The 26,668-nt window shown below is 39.5% G+C and overlaps 1 protein-coding gene across 1 annotated transcript in view; it reads right to left on the bottom strand.

Annotated features, from left to right (window-relative positions):
* Window positions 1–26,668, bottom strand: part of rpl26 (ribosomal protein L26) — a 35,640-nt gene that overhangs the window by 7,101 nt on the left and 1,871 nt on the right. The window lies entirely within an intron of this gene.

Genomic DNA, 26,668 nt, shown 5'->3' with positions numbered 1-26,668 from the left:
AGATCTGTATCTCCACAGAGGAAAGACCAAGGTGTGTAATTTCTCCCGAAATTGCAGTTTCTAGTTGTACTTATTATTTATTCATCTTATTCTCCGCGTTTTTTTGAGCCAACGCACAGCCCAAACCGTAGCACCGATCGGCACAGTTCAAGTATCGGCACGACCGGAATTTTCGCGTGACGATGGGAATTTTTCAAACCGCCACGAAAAATTTTCCGTTCGCCCGTAAACGGCAATTTTCCGAAAAACAAAAAAAGTTTCAAAATGTATCTAGTCCTACAATTTTTGACCAAATCACATAATTTGGGCATCAAAAATTCCGGGACGGTGAGGGGCATAAAAGTTGTATACAGAATTTGGCAAAAATTTACGGTTCCCCGGAAATTTGCCAAAAACTTTCCTATTCATTTTGAATGGAAAAAAAACGCGCGCTTCACAGCCCGAACCGTTAGACCGATCGGCACCGTTCAAGTATCGGCACGACCGGAATTTTAGCGTGACACAGGAAACTTTACAAATGGCCCCGAAAATTTTTCCGTTCGTCCGTAAACGGCAATTTTCCGTGAAAAAAAAAAAACTTTCAAAATGTATCTAGTCCTACAATTTTTGACCAAATCACATAATTTGGCCATCAAAAATTCCGGGACGGTGAGGGGCATAAAAGTTGTATACAGAATTTGGAAAAAAATTACGCTTCCTCGGAAATTTGCCAAAAACTATCCCATTCATTTCGAATGGGAAAAGTTCCCATTCACTTCCAATGGGATTTCCAATGGAATTTACATTGCATTGATGCCATTGACGGCCATGCATGTCGAATCTACTGATGCCAATGTACTTGGATTCAATTGACTATATGGATGTCGATGCCATTGACGGCCATGGACGTCCAAAATTTTTCCCATTCATTTTCAATGGGGAAAAAACAAAATTTCCCCAAATCAACAGAAAATGACCAGATATCAATAGGACGTGTCCCCCAAACTTCCCCAATTCCATTGACGCTTATGAAGGGTGCCACCATTGACTTCCATGGACGTCCAAAAATTTTCCCATTCATTTTCAATGGGGAAAAAACTAAATTTCTCCAAATCAACAGAAAATGACCAGATATCAATAGGACGTATATCCCAAACGTCCCCAACTCCATTGACGCTTATGGAGGGTGCTGCCATTGACGTCCATGGACGTCCAAAATTTTTCCCATTCATTTTCAATGGGAAATTTTTTTTTTTCCCCATATCAACAGAAAATGACTAGATATCAATAGGACGTGTCCCCCAAATGTCCCCGATTGCATTGCTGCTTATGGAGGGTGATGCCATTGACGTCCAGGGACGTCCAAACTTCCCATTCATTTCCAATGGCATTTCTTCATGTTTGTTCATTCTTTTGATGCCAATGTACTTGGATTCCATTGACGCTTAAGTAAGTTGACACCATTGACGTCCATGGACGTCCAAAATTTTTCCCATTCATTTTCAATGGGAAATTTTTTTTTTCCCCCAAATCAACAGAAAATGACTAGATATCAATAGGACGTTTCCCCCAAAATGTGCCCGATTGCATTGCTGCTTATGGAGGGTGATGCCATTGACGTCCACGGACGTCCAAACTTCCCATTAATTTCCAATGGCATTTCTTCATGTTTGTTCATTCTATTGATGCCAATGTACTTGGATTCCATTGACGCTTATGTAAGTTGATACCATTGACGTCCATGGACGTCCAAAATTTTTCCCATTCATTTTCAATGGGAAATTTTTTTTTTCCCCAAATCAACAGAAAATGACTAGATATCATTAGGACGTGTCCCCCAAATGTCCCCGATTGCATTGCCGCTTATGGGGGGTGATGCCATTGACGTCCATGGACGTCCAAACTTCCCATTCATTTCCAAAGGCATTTCTTCATGTTTGTTCATTCTATTGATGCCAATGTACTTGGATTCCATTGACGCTTATGTAAGTTGATACCATTGACGTCCATGGACGTCAAAAATTTTTCCCATTCATTTTCAATGGGATTTTTTTTTTTTTTCCCAAATCAACAGAAAATGACTAGATATCATTAGGACGTGTCCCCCAAATGTCCCCGATTGCATTGCCGCTTATGGAGGGTGATGCCATTGACGTTCATGGACGTCCAAACTTCCCATTCATTTCCAATGGCATTTCTTCATGTTTGTTCATTTTATTGATGCCAATGTACTTGGATTCCATTGACGCTTATGTCAGTTGATACCATTGACGTCCATGGACGTCCAAAATTTTTCCCATTCATATTCAATGGGAATTTTTTTTTTTTCCCCAAATCAACAGAAAATGACTAGATATCATTAGGACGTGTCCCCCAAATGTCCCCGATTGCATTGCCGCTTATGGAGGGTGATGCCATTGACGTTCATGGACGTCCAAACTTCCCATTAATTCCAATGGCATTTCTTCATGTTTGTTCATTCTATTGATGCCAATGTACTTGGATTCCATTGACGCTTATGTAAGTTGATACCATTGACGTCCATGGACGTCCAAAATTTTTCCCATTCATTTTCAATGGGAAATTTTTTTTTTCCCCAAATCAACAGAAAATGACTAGATATCATTAGGACGTGTCCCCCAAATGTCCCCGATTGCATTGCCGCTTATGGGGGGTGATGCCATTGACGTCCATGGACGTCCAAACTTCCCATTCATTTCCAAAGGCATTTCTTCATGTTTGTTCATTCTATTGATGCCAATGTACTTGGATTCCATTGACGCTTATGTAAGTTGATACCATTGACGTCCATGGACGTCAAAAATTTTTCCCATTCATTTTCAATGGGATTTTTTTTTTTTTTCCCAAATCAACAGAAAATGACTAGATATCATTAGGACGTGTCCCCCAAATGTCCCCGATTGCATTGCCGCTTATGGAGGGTGATGCCATTGACGTTCATGGACGTCCAAACTTCCCATTCATTTCCAATGGCATTTCTTCATGTTTGTTCATTTTATTGATGCCAATGTACTTGGATTCCATTGACGCTTATGTCAGTTGATACCATTGACGTCCATGGACGTCCAAAATTTTTCCCATTCATATTCAATGGGAATTTTTTTTTTTTCCCCAAATCAACAGAAAATGACTAGATATCATTAGGACGTGTCCCCCAAATGTCCCCGATTGCATTGCCGCTTATGGAGGGTGATGCCATTGACGTTCATGGACGTCCAAACTTCCCATTAATTCCAATGGCATTTCTTCATGTTTGTTCATTCTATTGATGCCAATGTACTTGGATTCCATTGACGCTTATGTAAGTTGATACCATTGACGTCCATGGACGTCCAAAATTTTTCCCATTCATTTTCAATGGGAATTTTTTTTTTTTTTCCCAAATCAACAGAAAATGACTAAATATCATTAGGACGTGTCCCCCAAATGTCCCTGATTGGATTGCCGCTTATGGAGGGTGATGCCATTGACGGCCATGGACGTCCAATTCTCCCAATCTTTTCTAATGGCTTTTACTTTGTTTAGTGCCATTGACTGGCATTATGGTCCATTCTATTGATAGACCTGAGTGGGGCTAAGATTTGTATCTCCACAGAGGAAAGACCAAGGTGTGTAATTTCTCCCGAAATTGCAGTTTCTAGTTGTACTTATTACCTTGGTCTTTCCAAGGGAAAGAACAAGGTATTGTTATTGTGCAACTTTATTATTATTATTATTATTATTATTATTATTATTCAATAATTCTCCGCGTTTTTTTGAGCCAACGCACAGCCCAAACCGTAGCACCGATCGGCACCGTTGAAGTATCGGCACGACCGGATTTTTCGCGTGACGATGGGAATTTTTCAAACCGCCACGAAAAATTTTCCGTTCGCCCGTAAACGGCAATTTTCCGAAAAATAAAAAAAGTTTCAAAATGTATCTAGTCCTACAATTTTTGACCAAATCACATAATTTGGGCATCAAAAATTCCGGGACGGTGAGGGGCATAAAAGTTATATACAGAATTTGGCAAAAATTTACGGTTCCCCGGAAATTTGCCAAAAACTTTCCTATTCATTTTGAATGGAAAAAAAAACGCGCGCTTCACAGCCCGAACCGTTAGACCGATCGGCACCGTTCAAGTATCGGCACGACCGGAATTTTCGCGTGACACAGGAAACTTTACAAATGGCCCCGAAAATTTTTCCGTTCGTCCGTAAACGGCAATTTTCCGTAAAAAAAAAAAAAGTTTCAAAATGTATCTAGTCCTACAATTTTTGACCGAATCACATAATTTGGGCATCAAAAATTCCGGGACGGTGAGGGGCATAAAAGTTGTATACAGAATTTGGAAAAAAATTACGCTTCCTCGGAAATTTGCCAAAAACTATCCCATTCATTTCGAATGGGAAAAATCCCATTCACTTCCAATGGGATTTCCAATGGAATTTACATTGCATTGATGCCATTGACGGCCATGCATGTCGAATCTACTGATGCCAATGTACTTGGATTCAATTGATTATATGGATGTCGATGCCATTGACGGCCATGGACGTCCAAAATTTTTCCCATTCATTTTCAATGGGGAAAAAACAAAATTTCCCCAAATCAACAGAAAATGACCAGATATCAATAGGACGTGTCCCCCAAACTTCCCCAATTCCATTGACGCTTATGAAGGGTGCCGCCATTGACTTCCATGGACGTCCAAAATTTTTCCCAATCATTTTCAATGGGGAAAAAACTAAATTTCTCCAAATCAACAGAAAATGACCAGATATCAATAGGACGTATACCCCAAACGTCTCCAACTCCATTGACGCTTATGGGGGGTGCTGCCATTGACGTCCATGGACGTCCAAAATGTTTCCCATTCATTTTCAATGGGAAAATTTTTTTTTTCCCCAAATCAACAGAAAATGACTAGATATCAATAGGACGTGGCCCCCAAATGTCCCCGATTGCATTGCTGCTTATGGAGGGTGATGCCATTGACGTCCAGGGACGTCCAAACTTCCCATTCATTTCCAATGGCATTTCTTCATGTTTGTTCATTCTATTGATGCCAATGTACTTGGATTCCATTGACGCTTATGTAAGTTGATACCATTGACGTCCATAGACGTCCAAAATTTTTCCCATTCATTTTCAATGGGAAATTTTTTTTTTTTCCCCAAATCAACAGAAAATGACTAGATATCATTAGGACGTGTCCCCCAAATGTCCCCGATTGCATTGCCGCTTATGGAGGGTGATGCCATTGACGTTCATGGACGTCCAAACTTCCCATTAAATCCCAATGGCATTTCTTCATGTTTGTTCATTCTATTGATGCCAATGTACTTGGATTCCATTGACGCTTATGTAAGTTGATACCATTGACGTCCATGGACGTCCAAAATTTTTCCCATTCATTTTCAATGGGAATTTTTTTTTTTTCCCCAAATCAACAGAAAATGACTAGATATCAATAGGACGTGTCCCCCAAATGTCCCCGATTGCATTGCCTCTTATGGAGGGTGATGCCATTGACGGCCACGGACGTCCAAACTTCCCATTCATTTCCAATGGCATTTCTTCATGTTTGTTCATTCTATTGATGCCAATGTACTTGGATTCCATTGACGCTTATGTAAATTGATACCATTGACGTCCATAGACGTCCAAAATTTTTCCCATTCATTTTCAATGGGAATTTTTTTTTTCCCCCAAATCAACAGAAAATGACTAGATATCATTAGGACTTGTCCCCCAAATGTCCCCGATTGCATTGCCGCTTATGGGGGGTGATGCCATTGACGTCCATGGACGTCCAAACTTCCCAATCATTTCCAAAGCCATTTCTTCATGTTTGTTCATTCTATTGATGCCAATGTACTTGGATTCCATTGACGCTTATGTAAGTTGATACCATTGACGTCCATGGACGTCCAAAATTTTTCCCATTCATTTTCAATGGGATTTTTTTTTTTTTCCCAAATCAACAGAAAATGACTAGATATCATTAGGACGTGTCCCCCAAATGTCCCCGATTGCATTGCCGCTTATGGAGGGTGATGCCATTGACGTTCATGGACGTCCAAACTTCCCATTAAATCCCAATGGCATTTCTTCATGTTTGTTCATTCTATTGATGCCAATGTACTTGGATTCCATTGACGCTTATGTAAGTTGATACCATTGACGTCCATGGACGTCCAAAATTTTTCCCATTCATTTTCAATGGGAATTTTTTTTTTTTCCCCAAATCAACAGAAAATGACTAGATATCATTAGGACGTGTCCCCCAAATGTCCCCGATTGCATTGCCGCTTATGGAGGGTGATGCCATTGACGTTCATGGACGTCCAAACTTCCCATTAAATCCCAATGGCATTTCTTCATGTTTGTTCATTCTATTGATGCCAATGTACTTGGTATCCATTGACGCTTATGTAAGTTGATACCATTGACGTCCATGGACGTCCAAAATTTTTCCCATTCATTTTCAATGGGAATTTTTTTTTTTCCCCAAATCAACAAAAAATGACCAGATATCAATAGGACGTGTCCCCCAAACTTCTCCAATTCCATTGACGCTTATGAAGGGTGCCGCCATTGACGGCCATGGACGTCCAATTCTCCCAATCTTTTCTAATAGCTTTTACTTTGTTTAGTGCCATTGACTGGCATTATGGTCCATTCTATTGATAGACCTGAGTGGGGCTAAGATTTGTATCTCCACAGAGGAAAGACCAAGGTGTAATTTCTCCCGAAATTGCAGTTTCTAGTTATTTATTCATCTTATTCTCCGCGTTTTTTTGAGCCAACGCACAGCCCAAACCGTAGCACCGATCGGCACAGTTCAAGTATCGGCACGACCGGAATTTTCGCGTGACGATGGGAATTTTTCAAACCGCCACGAAAAATTTTCCGTTCGCCCGTAAACGGCAATTTTCCGAAAAATAAAAAAAGTTTCAAAATGTATCTAGTCCTACAATTTTTGACCAAATCACATAATTTGGGCATCAAAAATTCCGGGACGGTGAGGGGCATAAAAGTTGTATACAGAATTTGGCAAAAATTTACGGTTCCCCGGAAATTTGCCAAAAACTTTCCTATTCATTTTGAATGGAAAAAAAACGCGCGCTTCACAGCCCGAACCGTTAGACCGATCGGCACCGTTCAAGTATCGGCACGACCGGAATTTTCGCGTGACACAGGAAACTTTACAAATGGCCCCGAAAAATTTTCCGTTCGTCCGTAAACGGCAATTTTCCGTGAAAAAAAAAAAAGTTTCAAAATGTATCTAGTCCTACAATTTTTGACCAAATCACATAATTTGGGCATCAAAAATTCCGGGACGGTGAGGGGCATAAAAGTTGTATACAGAATTTGGAAAAAAATTACGCTTCCTCGGAAATTTGCCAAAAACTATCCCATTCATTTCGAATGGGAAAAGTTCCCATTCACTTAATGGGAAAAGTCCCATTCACTTCCAATGGGATTTCCCATGGAATTTACATTGCATTGATGCCATTGACGGACATGCATGTCGAATCTACTGATGCCAATGTACTTGGATTCAATTGACTATATTGATGTCAATGCCATTGACTGCCATGGACGTCCAAAATTTTTCCCATTCATTTTCAATGGGGAAAAAACAAAATTACCCCAAATCAACAGAAAATGACCAGATATCAATAGGACGTGTCCCCCAAACTTCCCCAATTCCATTGACGCTTATGAAGGGTGCCGCCATTGACTTACATGGACGTCCAAAATTTTTCCCATTCATTTTCAATGGGAAAAAACTAAATTTCTCCAAATCAACAGAAAATGACCAGATATCAATAGGACGTATACCCCAGACGTCCCCAACTCCATTGACGCTTATGGGGGGTGCTGCCATTGGCGTCCATGGACGTCCAAAATTTTACCCATTCATTTTCAATGGGAAATTTTTTTTTTTCCCCAAATCAACAGAAAATGACTAGATATCAATAGGACGTGTCCCCCAAATGTCCCCAATCGCATTGCTGCTTATGGAGGGTGATGCCATTGACGTCCAGGGACGTCCAAACTTCCCATTTATTCCAATGGCATTTCTTCATGTTTGTTCATTCTATTGATGCCAATGTACTTAGATTCCATTGACGCTTATGTAAGTTGATACCATTGACGTCCATAGACGTCCAAAATTTTTCCCATTCATTTTCAATGGCAAATTTTTTTTTTTCCCCAAATCAACAGAAAATGACTAGATATCATTAGGACGTGTCCCCCAAATGTCCCCGATTGCATTGCCGCTTATGGGGGGTGATGCCATTGACGTCCATGGACGTCCAAACTTCCCATTCATTTCCAAAGGCATTTCTTCATGTTTGTTCATTCTATTGATGCCAATGTACTTGGATTCCATTGACGCTTATGTAAGTTGATACCATTGACGTCCATGGACGTCCAAAATTTTTCCCATTCATTTTCAATGGGATTTTTTTTTTTTCCCCAAATCAACAGAAAATGACTAGATATCATTAGGACGTGTCCCCCAAATGTCCCCGATTGCATTGCCGCTTATGGAGGGTGATGCCATTGACGTTCATGGACGTCCAAACTTCCCATTCATTTCCAATGGCATTTCTTCATGTTTGTTCATTTTATTGATGCCAATGTACTTGGATTCCATTGACGCTTATTTAAGTTGATACCATTGACGTCCATGGACGTCCAAAAATTTTCCCATTCATTTTCAATGGGAATTTTTTTTTTTTTTCCCAAATCAACAGAAAATGACTAGATATCATTAGGACGTGTCCCCCAAACTTCCCCGATTCCATTAACAATTATGAAAGGTACCGCCATTGACGTCCATGGACGTCCAATTCTCCCATTCATTTCTAATGGCTTTTACTTTGTTTTGTGCCAATGACTGGCATTATGATCCATTCTATTGATAGACCTGAGTGGGGCTAAGATCTGTACCTCCACAGAGGAAAGACCAAGGTGTGTAATTTCTCCCGAAATTGCAGTTTCTAGTTATTATTACCTTGGTCTTTCTGAAAGAAAGAACAAGGTATTGTTATTGTGCAACTTTATTGTACTTATTATTTATTCATCTTATTCTCCGCGTTTTTTTGAGCCAACGCACAGCCCAAACCGTAGCACCGATCGGCACAGTTCAAGTATCGGCACGACCGGAATTTTCGCGTGACGATGGGAATTTTTCAAACCGCCACGAAAAATTTTCCGTTCGCCCGTAAACGGCAATTTTCCGAAAAATAAAAAAAGTTTAAAAATGTATCTAGTCCTACAATTTTTGACCAAATCACATAATTTGGGCATCAAAAATTCCGGGACGGTGAGGGGCATAAAAGTTGTATACAGAATTTGGCAAAAATTTACGGTTCCCCGGAAATTTGCCAAAAACTTTCCTATTCATTTTGAATGGAAAAAAAACGCGCGCTTCACAGCCCGAACCGTTAGACCGATCGGCACCGTTCAAGTATCGGCACGACCGGAATTTTCGCGTGACACAGGAAACTTTACAAATGGCCCCGAAAAATTTTCCGTTCGTCCGTAAACGGCAATTTTCCGTGAAAAAAAAAAAAGTTTCAAAATGTATCTAGTCCTACAATTTTTGACCAAATCACATAATTTGGGCATCAAAAATTCCGGGACGGTGAGGGGCATAAAAGTTGTATACAGAATTTGGAAAAAAATTACGCTTCCTCGGAAATTTGCCAAAAACTATCCCATTCATTTCGAATGGGAAAAGTCCCATTCACTTCCAGTGGGATTTCCAATGGAATTTACATTGCATTGATGCCATTGACGGCCATGCATGTCGAATCTACTGATGCCAATGTACTTGGATTCAATTGATTATATGGATGTCGATGCCATTGACGGCCATGGACGTCCAAAATTTTTCCCATTCATTTTCAATGGGGAAAAAACAAAATTACCCCAAATCATCAGAAAATGACCAGATATCAATAGGACGTGTCCCCCAAACTTCCCCAATTCCATTGACGCTTATGAAGGGTGCCGCCATTGACTTACATGGACGTCCAAAATTTTTCCCATTCATTTTCAATGGGGAAAAAACTAAATTTCTCCAAATCAACAGAAAATGACCAGATATCAATAGGACGTATATCCCAAACGTCCCCAATTCCATTGACGCTTATGGGGGGTGCTGCCATTGACGTCCATGGACGTCCAAAATTTTACCCATTCATTTTCAATGGGAATTTTTTTTTTTTCCCCAAATCAACAGAAAATGACTACATATCAATAGGACCTGTCCCCCAAATGTCCCCGATTGCATTGCTGCTTTTGGAGGGTGATGCCATTGACGTCCAGGGACGTCCAAACTTCCCATTCATTTCCAATGGCATTTCTTCATGTTTGTTCATTCTTTTGATGCCAATGTACTTGGATTCCATTGACGCTTATGTAAGTTGATACCATTGACGTCCATGGACGTCCAAAATTTTTCCCATTCATTTTCAATGGGAATTTTTTTTTTTCCCCAAATCAACAGAAAATGACTAGATATCATTAGGACGTGTCCCCCAAATGTCCCCGATTGCATTGCCGCTTATGGGGGGTGATGCCATTGACGTCCATGGACGTCCAAACTTCCCATTCATTTCCAATGGCATTTCTTAATGTTTGTTCATTTTATTGATGCCAATGTACTTGGATTCCATTGACGCTTATGTAAGTTGATACCATTGACGTCCATGGACGTCCAAAATTGTTCCCATTCATTTTCAATGGGAATTTTTTTTTTTTTCCCCAAATCAACAGAAAATGACTAGATATCAATAGGACGTTTCCCCCAAATGTGCCCGATTGCATTGCTGCTTATGGAGGGTGATGCCATTGACGTCCACGGACGTCCAAACTTCCCATTCATTTCCAATGGCATTTCTTCATGTTTGTTCATTCTATTGATGCCAATGTACTTGGATTCCATTGACGCTTATGTAAGTTGATACCATTGACGTCCATGGACGTCCAAAATTTTTCCCATTCATTTTCAATGGGAATTTTTTTTTTTTTCCCCAAATCAACAGAAAATGACTAGATATCATTAGGACGTGTCCCCCAAATGTCCCCGATTGCATTGCCGCTTATGGGGGGTGATGCCATTGACGTCCATGGACGTCCAAACTTCCCATTAAATACCAATGGCATTTCTTCATGTTTGTTCATTCTTTTGATGCCAATGTACTTGGATTCCATTGACGCTTATGTAAGTTTATACCATTGACGTCCATGGACGTCCAAAATTTTTCCCATTCATTTTCAATGGGAATTTTTTTTTTTTCCCCAAATCAACAGAAAATGACTAGATATCAATAGGACGTTTCAACCAAATGTGCCCGATTGCATTGCTGCTTATGGAGGGTGATGCCATTGACGTCCACGGACGTCCAAACTTCCCATTCATTTCCAATGGCATTTCTTCATGTTTGTTCATTCTATTGATGCCAATGTACTTGGATTCCATTGACGCTTATGTAAGTTGATACCAGTGACGTCCATGGACGTCCAAAATTTTTCCCATTCATTTTCAATGGGAATTTTTTTTTTTTTCCCCAAATCAACAGAAAATGACTAGATATCAATAGGACGTTTCCCCCAAATGTGCCCGATTGCATTGCTGCTTATGGAGGGTGATGCCATTGACGTCCACGGACGTCCAAACTTCCCATTCATTTCCAATGGCATTTCTTAATGATTGTTCATTCTATTGATGCCAATATACTTGGATTCCATTGACGCTTATGTAAGTTGATACCATTGACGTCCATGGACGTCCAAAATTTTTCCCATTCATTTTCAATGGGAATTTTTTTTTTTTTTCCCCAAATCAACAGAAAATGACTAGATATCAATAGGACGTTTCCCCCAAATGTGCCCCATTGCATTGCTGCTTATGGAGGGTGATGCCATTGACGTCCACGGACGTCCAAACTTCCCATTAATTCCCAATGGCATTTCTTCATGTTTGTTCATTCTATTGATGCCAATGTACTTGGATTCCATTGACGCTTATGTAAGTTGATACCATTGACGTCCATGGACGTCCAAAATTTTTCCCATTCATTTTCAATGGGAAATTTTTTTTTTTCCCCAAATCAACAGAAAATGACTAGATATCATTAGGACGTGTCCCCCAAATGTCCCCGATTGGATTGCTGCATATGGAGGGTGATGCCATTGACGTCCATGGACGTCCAAACTTCCCATTTATTTCCAATGGCATTTCTTCATGTTTGTTCATTCAATTGATGCCAATGTACTTGGATTCCATTGACGCTTATGTAAGTTGATACCATTGACGTCCATGGACGTCCAAAATTTTTCCCATTCATTTTCAATGGGAATTTTTTTTTTTTCCCCAAATCAACAGAAAATGACTAGATATCATTAGGACGTGTCCCCCAAATGTCCCCGATTGCATTGCCGCTTATGGAGGGTGATGCCATTGACGTTCATGGACGTCCAAACTTCCCATTAAATCCCAATGGCATTTCTTCATGTTTGTTCATTCTATTGATGCCAATGTACTTGGATTCCATTGACGCTTATGTAAGTTGATACCATTGACGTCCATGGACGTCCAAAATTTTTCCCATTCATTTTCAATGGGAATTTTTTTTTTTTCCCCAAATCAACAGAAAATGACTAGATATCAATAGGACGTGTCCCCCAAATGTGCCCGATTGCATTGCCTCTTATGGAGGGTGATGCCATTGACGGCCACGGACGTCCAAACTTCCCATTCATTTCCAATGGCATTTCTTAATGATTGTTCATTCTATTGATGCCAATGTACTTGGATTCCATTGACGCTTATGTAAATTGATACCATTGACGTCCATGGACGTCCAAAATTTTTCCCATTCATTTTCAATGGGAATTTTTTTTTTTTCCCCAAATCAACAGAAAATGACTAGATATCATTAGGACGTGTCCCCCAAATGTCCCCGATTGCATTACCGCTTATGGGGGGTGATGCCATTGACGTCCATGGACGTCCAAACTTCCCATTCATTTCTAATGGCATTTAATTATGTTTTTTCATTCTATTGATGCCAATGTACTTGGATTCCATTGACGCTTATGTAAGTTGATACCATTGACGTCCATGGACGTCCAAAATTTTTCCCATTCATTTTCAATGGGATTTTTTTTTTTTTTCCCAAATCAACAGAAAATGACTAGATATCATTAGGACGTTTCCCCCAAATGTCCCCGATTGCATTGCCGCTTATGGAGGGTGATGCCATTGACGTTCATGGACGTCCAAACTTCCCATTCATTTCCAATGGCATTTCTTCATGTTTGTTCATTTTATTGATGCCAATGTACTTGGATTCCATTGACGCTTATGTAAGTTGATACCATTGACGTCCATGGACGTCCAAAATTTTTCCCATTCATTTTCAATGGGAATTTTTTTTTTTTTCCCAAATCAACAGAAAATGACTAGATATCATTAGGACGTGTCCCCCAAACTTCCCCGATTCCATTAACAATTATGAAAGGTGCCGCCATTGACGTCCATGGACGTACAATTCTCCCATTCATTTCTAACGGCTTTTACTTTGTTTTTTGCCAATGACTGGCATTATGATCCATTCTATTGATAGACCTGAGTGGGGCTAAGATCTGTATCTCCACAGAGGAAAGACCAAGGTGTGTAATTTCTCCCGAAATTGCAGTTTCTAGTTATTATTCATCTTATTCTCCGCGTTTTTTTGAGCCAACGCACAGCCCAAACCGTAGCACCGATCGGCACCGTTCAAGTATCGGCACGACCGGATTTTTCGTGTGACGATGGGAATTTTTCAAACCGCCACGAAAAATTTTCCGTTCGCCCGTAAACGGCAATTTTCCGAAAAATAAAAAAAGTTTAAAAATGTATCTAGTCCTACAATTTTTGACCAAATCACATAATTTGGGCATCAAAAATTCCGGGACGGTGAGGGGCATAAAAGTTGTATACAGAATTTGGCAAAAATTTACGGTTCCCCGGAAATTTGCCAAAAACTTTCCTATTCATTTTGAATGGAAAAAAAACGCGCGCTTCACAGCCCGAACCGTTAGACCGATCGGCACCGTTCAAGTATCGGCACGACCGGAATTTTCGCGTGACACAGGAAACTTTACAAATGGCCCCGAAAATTTTTCCGTTCGTCCGTAAACGGCAATTTTCCGTGAAAAAAAAAAAAGTTTCAAAATGTATCTAGTCCTACAATTTTTGACCAAATCACATAATTTGGGCATCAAAAATTCCGGGACGGTGAGGGGCATAAAAGTTGTATACAGAATTTGGAAAAAAATTACGCTTCCTCGGAAATTTGCCAAAAACTATCCCATTCATTTCGAATGGGAAAAGTCCCATTCACTTCCAATGGGATTTCCAATGGAATTTACATTGCATTGATGCCATTGACGGCCATGCATGTCGAATCTACTGATGCCAATGTACTTGGATTCAACTGACTATATAGATGTCGATGCCATTGACTGCCATGGACGTCCAAAATTTTTCCCATTCATTTTCAATGGGGAAAAAACAAAATTACCCCAAATCAACAGAAAATGACCAGATATCAATAGGACGTGTCCCCCAAACTTCCCCAATTCCATTGACGCTTATGAAGGGTGCCGCCATTGACTTACATGGACGTCCAAAATTTTTCCCATTCATTTTCAATGGGGAAAAAACTACATTTCTCCAAATCAACAGAAAATGACCAGATATCAATAGGACGTATATCCCAAACGTCCCCAATTCCATTGACGCTTATGGGGGGTGCTGCCATTGACGTCCATGGACGTCCAAAATTTTACCCATTCATTTTCAATGGGAAATTTTTTTTTTCCCCCAAATCAACAGAAAATGACTAGATATCAATAGGACCTGTCCCCCAAATGTCCCCGATTGCATTGCTACTTATGGAGGGTGATGCCATTGACGTCCAGGGACGTCCAAACTTCCCATTCATTTCCAATGGCATTTCTTCATGTTTGTTCATTCTTTTGATGCCAATGTACTTGGATTCCATTGACAGTTATGTAAGTTGATACCATTGACGTCCATGGACGTCCAAAATTTTTCCCATTCATTTTCAATGGGAATTTTTTTTTTTTCCCCAAATCAACAGAAAATGACTAGATATCATTAGGACGTGTCCCCCAAATGTCCCCGATTGCATTACCGCTTATGGGGGGTGATGCCATTGACGTCCATGGACGTCCAAACTTCCCAATCATTTCCAAAGCCATTTCTTCATGTTTGTTCATTTTATTGATGCCAATGTACTTGGATTCCATTGACGCTTATGTAAGTTGATACCATTGACGTCCATGGACGTCCAAAATTTTTCCCATTCATTTTCAATGGGATTTTTTTTTTTTTTTCCCAAATCAACAGAAAATGACTAGATATCATTAGGACGTTTCCCCCAAATGTCCCCGATTGCATTGCCGCTTATGGAGGGTGATGCCATTGACGTTCATGGACGTCTAAACTTCCCATTCATTTCCAATGGCATTTCTTCATGTTTGTTCATTTTATTGATGCCAATGTACTTGGATTCCATTGACGCTTATGTAAGTTGATACCATTGACGTCCATGGACGTCCAAAATTTTTCCCATTCATTTTCAATGGGAAATTTTTTTTTTTCCCCAAATCAACAGAAAATGACTAGATATCAATAGGACCTGTCCCCCAAATGTCCCCGATTGCATTGCTACTTATGGAGGGTGATGCCATTGACGTCCAGGGACGTCCAAACTTCCCATTCATTTCCAATGGCATTTCTTCATGTTTGTTCATTCTTTTGATGCCAATGTACTTGGATTCCATTGACGGTTATGTAAGTTGATACCATTGACGTCCATGGACGTCCAAAATTTTTCCCATTCATTTTCAATGGGAATTTTTTTTTTTTCCCCAAATCAACAGAAAATGACTAGATATCATTAGGACGTGTCCCCCAAATGTCCCCGATTGCATTACCGCTTATGGGGGGTGATGCCATTGACGTCCATGGACGTCCAAACTTCCCAATCATTTCCAAAGCCATTTCTTCATGTTTGTTCATTTTATTGATGCCAATGTACTTGGATTCCATTGACGCTTATGTAAGTTGATACCATTGACGTCCATGGACGTCCAAAATTTTTCCCATTCATTTTCAATGGGATTTTTTTTTTTTTTTTCCCAAATCAACAGAAAATGACTAGATATCATTAGGACGTTTCCCCCAAATGTCCCCGATTGCATTGCCGCTTATGGAGGGTGATGCCATTGACGTTCATGGACGTCTAAACTTCCCATTCATTTCCAATGGCATTTCTTCATGTTTGTTCATTTTATTGATGCCAATGTACTTGGATTCCATTGACGCTTATGTAAGTTGATACCATTGACGTCCATGGACGTCCAAAATTTTTCCCATTCATTTTCAATGGGATTTTTTTTTTTTTTTCCCAAATCAACAGAAAATGACTAGATATCATTAGGACGTGTCCCCCAAATGTCCCCGATTGCATTACCGCTTATGGGGGGTGATGCCATTGACGTCCATGGACGTCCAAACTTCCCAATCATTTCCAAAGCCATTTCTTCATGTTTGTTCATTTTATTGATGCCAATGTACTTGGATTCCATTGACGCTTATGTAAGTTGATACCATTGACGTCCATGGACGTCCAAAATTTTTCCCATTCATTTTCAATGGGATTTTTTTTTTTTTTTCCCAAATCAACAGAAAATGACTAGATATCATTAGGACGTTTCCCCCAAATGTCCCCGATTGCATTGCCGCTTATGGAGGGTGATGCCATTGACGTTCATGGACGTCTAAACTTCCCATTCATTTCCAATGGCATTTCTTCATGTTTGTTCATTTTATTGATGCCAATGTACTTGGATTCCATTGACGCTTATGTAAGTTGATACCATTGACGTCCATGGACGTCCAAAATTTTTCCCATTCATTTTCAATGGGAATTTTTTTTTTTTCCCCAAATCAACAGAAAATGACTAGATATCATTAGGACGTGTCCCCCAAACTTCCCCGATTCCATTAACAATTATGAAAGGTGCCGCCATTGACGTCCATGGACGTCCAATTCTCCCATTCATTTCTAACGGCTTTTACTTTGTTTTTTGCCAATGACTGGCATTATGATCCATTCTATTGATAGACCTGAGTGGGGCTAAGATCTGTGTCTCCACAGAGGAAAGACCAAGGTGTGTAATTTCTCCCGAAATTGCAGTTTCTAGTTGTACTTATTATTTATTCATCTTATTCTCCGCGTTTTTTTGAGCCAACGCACAGCCCAAACCGTAGCACCGATCGGCACAGTTCAAGTATCGGCACGACCGGAATTTTCGCGTGACGATGGGAATTTTTCAAACCGCCACGAAAAATTTTCCGTTCGCCCGTAAACGGCAATTTTCCGAAAAATAAAAAAAGTTTCAAAATGTATCTAGTCCTACAATTTTTGACCAAATCACATAATTTGGGCATCAAAAATTCCGGGACGGTGAGGGGCATAAAAGTTGTATACAGAATTTGGCAAAAATTTACGGTTCCCCGGAAATTTGCCAAAAACTTTCCTATTCATTTTGAATGGAAAAAAAACGCGCGCTTCACAGCCCGAACCGTTAGACCGATCGGCACCGTTCAAGTATCGGCACGACCGGAATTTTCGCGTGACACAGGAAACTTTACAAATGGCCCCGAAAAATTTTCCGTTCGTCCGTAAACGGCAATTTTCCGTGAAAAAAAAAAAAGTTTCAAAATGTATCTAGTCCTACAATTTTTGACCAAATCACATAATTTGGGCATCAAAAATTCCGGGACGGTGAGGGGCATAAAAGTTGTATACAGAATTTGGAAAAAAATTACGCTTCCTCGGAAATTTGCCAAAAACTATCCCATTCATTTCGAATGGGAAAAGTTCCCATTCACTTAATGGGAAAAGTCCCATTCACTTCCAATGGGATTTCCCATGGAATTTACATTGCATTGATGCCATTGACGGACATGCATGTCGAATCTACTGATGCCAATGTACTTGGATTCAATTGACTATATTGATGTCAATGCCATTGACTGCCATGGACGTCCAAAATTTTTCCCATTCATTTTCAATGGGGAAAAAACAAAATTACCCCAAATCAACAGAAAATGACTAGATATCAATAGGACGTGTCCCCCAAATGTCCCCGATTGCATTGCCTCTTATGGAGGGTGATGCCATTGACGGCCACGGACGTCCAAACTTCCCATTCATTTCCAATGGCATTTCTTCATGTTTGTTCATTCTATTGATGCCAATGTACTTGGATTCCATTGACGCTTATGTAAGTTGATACCATTGACGTCCATGGACGTCCAAAATTTTTCCCATTCATTTTCAATGGGAATTTTTTTTTTTTCCCCAAATCAACAGAAAATGACTAGATATCATTAGGACGTGTCCCCCAAATGTCCCCGATTGCATTGCCGCTTATGGGGGGTGATGCCATTGACGTCCATGGACGTCCAAACTTCCCATTCATTTCCAAAGGCATTTCTTCATGTTTGTTCATTCTATTGATGCCAATGTACTTGGATTCCATTGACGCTTATTTAAGTTGATACCATTGACGTCCATGGACGTCCAAAATTTTTCCCATTCATTTTCAATGGGAATTTTTTTTTTTTCCCCAAATCAACAGAAAATGACTAGATATCATTAGGAAGTGTCCCCCAAATGTCCCCGATTGCATTGCCGCTTATGGAGGGTGATGCCATTGACGTCCATGGACGTCCAATTCTCCCATTCATTTCTAATGGCTTTTACTTTGTTTTGTGCCAATGACTGTTATTATGATCCATTCTATTGATAGACCTGAGTGGGGCTAAGATCTGTATCTCCACAGAGGAAAGACCAAGGTGTGTAATTTCTCCCGAAATTGCAGTTTCTAGTTGTACTTATTATTTATTCATCTTATTCTCCGCGTTTTTTTGAGCCAACGCACAGCCCAAACCGTAGCACCGATCGGCACAGTTCAAGTATCGGCACGACCGGAATTTTCGCGTGACGATGGGAATTTTTCAAACCGCCACGAAAAATTTTCCGTTCGCCCGTAAACGGCAATTTTCCGAAAAATAAAAAAAGTTTCAAAATGTATCTAGTCCTACAATTTTTGACCAAATCACATAATTTGGGCATCAAAAATTCCGGGACGGTGAGGGGCATAAAAGTTGTATACAGAATTTGGCAAAAATTTACGGTTCCCCGGAAATTTGCCAAAAACTTTCCTATTCATTTTGAATGGAAAAAAAACGCGCGCTTCACAGCCCGAACCGTTAGACCGATCGGCACCGTTCAAGTATCGGCACGACCGGAATTTTCGCGTGACACAGGAAACTTTACAAATGGCCCCGAAAAATTTTCCGTTCGTCCGTAAACGGCAATTTTCCGTGAAAAAAAAAAAAGTTTCAAAATGTATCTAGTCCTACAATTTTTGACCAAATCACATAATTTGGGCATCAAAAATTCCGGGACGGTGAGGGGCATAAAAGTTGTATACAGAATTTGGAAAAAAATTACGCTTCCTCGGAAATTTGCCAAAAACTATCCCATTCATTTCGAATGGGAAAAGTTCCCATTCACTTAATGGGAAAAGTCCCATTCACTTCCAATGGGATTTCCCATGGAATTTACATTGCATTGATGCCATTGACGGACATGCATGTCGAATCTACTGATGCCAATGTACTTGGATTCAATTGACTATATGGATGTCGATGCCATTGACTGCCATGGACGTCCAAAAATTTTCCCATTCATTTTCAATGGGGAAAAAACAAAATTACCACAAATCAACAGAAAATGACCAGATATCAATAGGACGTGTCCCCCAAACTTCCCCAATTCCATTGACGCTTATGAAGGGTGCCGCCATTGACTTACATGGACGTCCAAAATTTTTCCCATTCATTTTCAATGGGGAAAAAACTAAATTTCTCCAAATCAACAGAAAATGACCAGATATCAATAGGACGTATATCCCAAACGTCCCCAATTCCATTGACGCTTATGGGGGGTGCTGCCATTGACGTCCATGGACGTGCAAAATTTTACCCATTCATTTTCAATGGGAAATTTTTTTTTTTCCCCCAAATCAACAGAAAATGACTAGATATCAATAGGACCTGTCCCCCAAATGTCCCCGATTGCATTGCTGCTTATGGAGGGTGATGCCATTGACGTCCAGGGACGTCTAAACTTCCCCTTTATTTCCAATGGCATTTCTTCATGTTTGTTCATTCTTTTGATGCCAATGTACTTGGATTCCATTGACGCTTATGTAAGTTGATACCATTGACGTCCATGGACGTCCAAAATTTTTCCCATTCATTTTCAATGGGAATTTTTTTTTTTCCCCAAATCAACAGAAAATGACTAGATATCAATAGGACGTTTCCCCCAAATGTGCCCGATTGCATTGCTGCTTATGGAGGGTGATGCCATTGACGTCCACGGACGTCCAAACTTCCCATTAATTTCCAATGGCATTTCTTCATGTTTGTTCATTCTATTGATGCCAATGTACTTGGATTCCATTGACGCTTATGTAAGTTGATACCATTGACGTCTATGGACGTCCAAAATTTTTCCCATTCATTTTCAATGGGAAATTTTTTTTTTTCCCCAAATCAACAGAAAATGACTAGATATCATTAGGACGTGTCCCCCAAATGTCCCCGATTGCATTGCCGCTTATGGGGGGTGATGCCATTGACGTCCATGGACGTCCAAACTTCCCATTCATTTCCAAAGGCATTTTTTCATGTTTGTTCATTCTATTGATGCCAATGTACTTGGATTCCATTGACGCTTATGTAAGTTGATACCATTGACGTCCATGGACGTCCAAAATTTTTCCCATTCATTTTCAATGGGAATTTTTTTTTTTCCCCAATTCAACAGAAAATGACTAGATATCATTAGGACGTGTCCCCCAAATGTGCCCGATTGCATTGCTGCTTATGGAGGGTGATGCCATTGACGTCCACGGACGTCCAAACTTCCCATTAATTTCCAATGGCATTTCTTCATGTTTGTTCATTCTATTGATGCCAATGTACTTGGATTCCATTGACGCTTATGTAAGTTGATACCATTGACGTCCATGGACGTCCAAAATTTTTCCCATTCATTTTCAATGGGAATTTTTTTTTTTCCCCAAATCAACAGAAAATGACTAGATATCATTAGGACGTGTCCCCCAAATGTCCCCGATTGTATTGCCGCTTATGGGGGGTGATGCCATTGACGTCCATGGACGTCCAAACTTCCCATTCATTTCCAAAGGCATTTCTTCATGTTTGTTCATTCTATTGATGCCAATGTACTTGGATTCCATTGACGCTTATGTAAGTTGATACCATTGACGTCCATGGACGTCCAAAATTTTTCCCATTCATTTTCAATGGGAATTTTTTTTTTTTCCCCAATTCAACAGAAAATGACTAGATATCATTAGGACGTGTCCCCCAAATGTCCCCGATTGCTTTGCTGCTTATGGAGGGTGATGCCATTGACGTTCATGGACGTCCAAACTTCCCATTCATTTCCAATGGCATTTCTTCATGTTTGTTCATTTTATTGATGCCAATGTACTTGGATTCCATTGACGCTTATGTAAGTTGATACCATTGACGTCCATGGACGTCCAAAATTTTTCCCATTCATTTTCAATGGGAATTTTTTTTTTTCCCCAAATCAACAGAAAATGACTAGATATCAATAGGACGTGTCCCCCAAACTTCCCCGATTCCATTAACAATTATGGAGGGTGCTGCCATTGACGGACATGGACGTCCAATTCTCCCAATCTTTTCTAATGGCTTTAACTTTGTTTAGTGCCAATGACTGGCATTATGGTCCATTCTATTGATAGACCTGAGTGGGGCTAAGATTTGTATCTCAACAGAGGAAAGACCAAGGTGTGTAATTTCTCCCGAAATTGCAGTTTCTAGTTGGCAATGTAATACATATGACTGTAGGCCTGTCACGATAACAAATTTTAGTAGACGATATATTGTCTCATAAATTGCGATATGTGATATTATTGCCTGTTTTTTTTTTAACCTATTCAACCACAAATAGTGACAACACATCCTAATAAATCACCTATTGAAATGCAATAAATTGTTATTCTTAAATAAAACCCAAACTATATCAAAATGTCTAAATATCAAAAACACAATAATGAGTCATTTTAAAGCTAGTTAGGTGCAGAATATGAAACAGGTGAAAAACCCACTGTCTTTTTTTTTTTTGCAAATTAGAGCCCATTAATTAAATTAGTAATTAATAGTAAATTTTACAAATATTTAGGTTAACAAATTGAGTAAATGTTTCGTGTGGATACGCTGGTGAGTAATACACCTTACAAGGTAGTGCCAAAAAAAATAGATTATTAGATGGATCGCGACGACGACACGATTCATAAATGTTCAAAAACAATGATTTTCCTTAATAACTTTATGACAGACGTTATTAGCTAAACAAAATTCAAGACACGTCTGCCGCTCGGACACCTTTAACGGACGCACGCACGTTATGATGGATGACCTGGTTACTGAGCGAGAGATTTACTCCTTTTCAAGACTCGAAAACCAAATTGTATATGAGACAGGCAAGGGACACGGCAGTCGCGCTTCTGTGCGTAAGTTATTTTTTAGAGCGAAAAGGGAAGAGAGTTTGTTGCTTCTTGTCTTTCAGTTGTCCAGCAGTAGTTTGAATTCGTGTTAATGGGGGAAAAAAGTGTTTTGCTAAGTCCTGTGTCCGTCTATCCAGGGTCCCCAGAGAATTGATAAATCTAAATTCAAGACTTTTAAGACCTTTTTTAATGCCATTTCAACTGAAAATTAATGCTTTACTTGCACCCATTATTTAGATCATATTGAATCATATTAAATAAAGCACTGAACATCAAATTTAAACTCAATTACTAAGTGTGTTTGACAAAAGAATGCACATATATTGAAGATACAATTAAAACACATTTAAAGTAACATTATAAAGTCTGTCAGAATTTTTTTAAACACACACACGCACACAATAATTATGGACAAAAAGAGGAGGACAGGACTCAGACCAGCCATCTTCTGTAACAGGCTAGCCGCTAGTGCACCTGCCAAGACCCCAGTGAACATGGCTAACTCTTCAGTTAAAACGGCGAAATTCACATTCATTCGAAAGGCAAACCGAAATGTCAGGTCCACTGCCTTCGCATGACCCATAAATTGCAACCTAAAGTATCTGGATGTAACTTGAGCCCCTATCACATACTCCAAAACAACGGGAATATCGCGGGACTTAACCGTGCAGCACTTGTGTGTGAAAACAATTTCCTGTGTCGATTGACATGGGAAGCAGTGTGCGTGAAAGCAGGCGTTAAATTCCCGGGTCACAGCAGATGGGCTGATGACTTAAATATCATAGCGGCGGCCGATGTAACTTCCTCCCTCTTCACAGTAAGAGGAAAAGCAGTAAACAAACATTGCAATTATAAACATAGCAAGCTGGAAACAGCTAAATTAAACTGAATACATGACCAAAATTAAAATGTCAATTATTACGTCGGGCCGGGCAAGGGTTCTTTCTCGCTAACTTTTTGAGATAACTATATATTAACGATGTATGAATGATAAACTAAGGAATACTTGTTATAAAACAAATAATTTGGATAAAAAAAAGAAGGCGCTGTATGGTCATTGCAGAGCCAGAGCGTGCCTATACGCCCTTTTTAACTTTCCCCTCTGCGAGTCCGCAAAACCGCATCTGTTCATTTATATTTAACAAACTTTTCCAGCGTTATTTTGTTGTGTAAATAAATTTATAATGACCATAAAAATATGTAGTCCATTTAAACATTAGGAAAATGCGGGTTTTTTTTCTGCCAACTGAGAATTCGTTACAAAAGACAGGCTTTTATGCAGACATAGTCACAAATGTTATCACACAAAACGCGGGTCGGGCTTCAATACCCGCTGACCAGTTTGGGTCGGGCTGGATTTTTTAGGCCCGATTTTACCTCTATCTTAAAGTCTTGATGAGCTTAAATTGGCTGCAGTTACGAAGTCGGGAATGCTCCCTCCGGAAAAAAACACGAGTTGACCAACTTTAGTTTAACAAACTTTTCCAGTGTTATTTCATTGGGTAAATGCATTTATAATGATCATAAAAATATGTAGACTATTTAAACATTAAGAAAATGTGCGTTTTTTTTCCTGCCAACTGAAAATTAGTTACGAAAGACAGTTACGACATCAGGAACGCTCCCTCTGGAACAAAACGCAATATGACCAACATTGTGACAGCCGATGCCGACCAAAAATGATGTAATATCCGAAACAGATCACCAATGGACTCATTTGAAGTATATGAATGGTGGTATGTTTTGGTGTTCAGAATCCATAATTCTGCCTGCAGGGTTTTCGTTCCACCGACAAATGGACGCATTCCCGATGCAGACGTGGGTGGATTCTCCGTTTTGCTGGTTGTGGTTGTTTGGCACGCACCAGTTGCATTTCGATTTGTAGTGCAGTGCATCGTAAAAATTCTATGCGTCATCTTCGTTATGGATTAAAAAAAAAAAAAAAAACTTCGTCACGGATATAATTTAGGTTGCACTGAGATGTTCTTGAAAATTAAAGACCACGGTAAAAAAATTCCAGACTTACAACAGCTAATTTAATACTTTTAATACATTTAATAATGGAAAACTAAATTCAATGCTTTTTTAATACTTTTAATAACCCGTGGGTACCATGTCTATCAGAGGTGAGTACACGAACCCTCTTGTACTGTTTAGATTGTATTGTTGTTTTTGAGATGTTACTAGTTAGCGCCAAGCGCTATGCTAATTAGCGACTTTACAAACATGTATTTCCATGTCAAGTTGTGCGTTGTTTGGTGGTGTACAAAAGTTACTTCAGATGCAGAACATTTAAAACCAGGATTAAGTACAGCACTAACACTACAAACATAATAGTACAGAAAACTGCGTAAACAAAGTATATTGGTTAAAAGAAGTCTTATTTCTAAAGACACTTTGTTTCCAGAAAATGTGGAAGTCATTCCACCAGTGTAAATTTTATTGTATTGCTGATAGAAATAAGTACTGCCTTTGAAACAGCTAATGTTTATGCACCGTCTTGTGAAAAAGAACATCAAGCTCAGTTGTGTGTTGTATGGGCATGTTGAGAAATAAGTACTGCCTTTAAAATGGTTAAAGTTTTTGCACTTTGCTTTTAAAAAAAAAAAAAAAGTTTAAGGGCAGCTTTTTGTATGGGCATGTTTCCATCGTTCCTGTTGAATCATTAGGATATTTTAAAAAAATAATGGACATAAATTTGTTTGGCTACTTCATTAATTAGTAATGTGTGATGCATCGATAATCGTCAACACTGTTCAATAATCAAATCGTAGCACCCTGAATCGTGATCGAATCGTTGGGTGCCTAAGATGGCACACCCTTTTTGCCTTAGCATTTTATATTCGCTTTTGAGACAAAATTTACATCACTGAAGACTAGAAAGTCGCAAAAATACGGACTTGTCACTGGAAAAGTGCTCCATCTTCACTCTATAGCAGCCTTTTAAATGCAAGACAACAAAAACAACTTCAATTGTCTATCCGTATACCTATAGTACAATTTACTAAATTAGGCTGGTAAACAAGAAAAAAGGAACTCTTTTGAATTGTTTTTTTTTTACCATTTTAAATCAAGTCAAGAAAAGCACAGGCGTTCAGAAATAAAAAGCTATGATAGCACACCAATATGAACAAACATATTTGAGGCTTATATGTCATGATATTGGCACTGAAGTAAAAGCCAGGGCTTCTGACGTAACTTTTGCACTCTGATCTGGAGTAAAAATCAGCCTGGAACACATCTTAACGGTTCATAAGTTTGAAGGGGGATACCCCTTTTTGCAAAATTTTTGTTTTGAGCTTTTTTATACAACTTTTTCCCCACTGAAGTCATTCCTTTTCATTTTTCAAGCAACTCATGAGTGTGATTATCATTCGATTAAATATTTGGTACAAAAAGCAAACAAAATTTTTCTAAATGCAATAACAGTCTAGGTCAGAGGTGGGCAAACCGGTCCTCAAGGGCCGCAGTTGGTCCTGGTCTTTTTTTACAACTGATCCAGCACAAGCTGTGTAACCAATGAGACGTCCGGGGAAACGTGAAACACCTGACTGCAATCAACTGATTTCACTTGAAAGACACCAGATTGGTGAAAAGCTGTCCTCTTGATGGGTTGCAACAAAAACCCGCACCCACTGCGGAATAGTTGGCCCACCCCTGGTCTAGGTCAAGTTGCAGTGTGAATGAGTTTTTACAAATGCTTGTATAAATTGAGGTGAAACAAAGTAAAAAAGCCGGGTAAACCTGCATTAACGCTATTGCCATCTGTCAAATTCGCCCAAACTAATTTAAGACAACAAAAAATAGGTACAGCAAGTAGGATTCAAACAAAAATAGGCAGAAAAGTTACAACTACATTCCCCTTGTTTAATGAATTTTAGAGCTGTCCTGACTAGTCCACGTAGTCGATGACGTAAATCCGTCGACCAGCACA

The sequence above is a fragment of the Corythoichthys intestinalis genome, chromosome 11 (assembly GCF_030265065.1).
Source record: "Corythoichthys intestinalis isolate RoL2023-P3 chromosome 11, ASM3026506v1, whole genome shotgun sequence".
In the NCBI taxonomy this organism is placed as follows: domain Eukaryota; kingdom Metazoa; phylum Chordata; class Actinopteri; order Syngnathiformes; family Syngnathidae; genus Corythoichthys; species Corythoichthys intestinalis.
The sequence above is the reverse complement of the archived record's forward strand: the minus strand, read 5'-3'. Positions and strand labels throughout refer to the sequence as shown.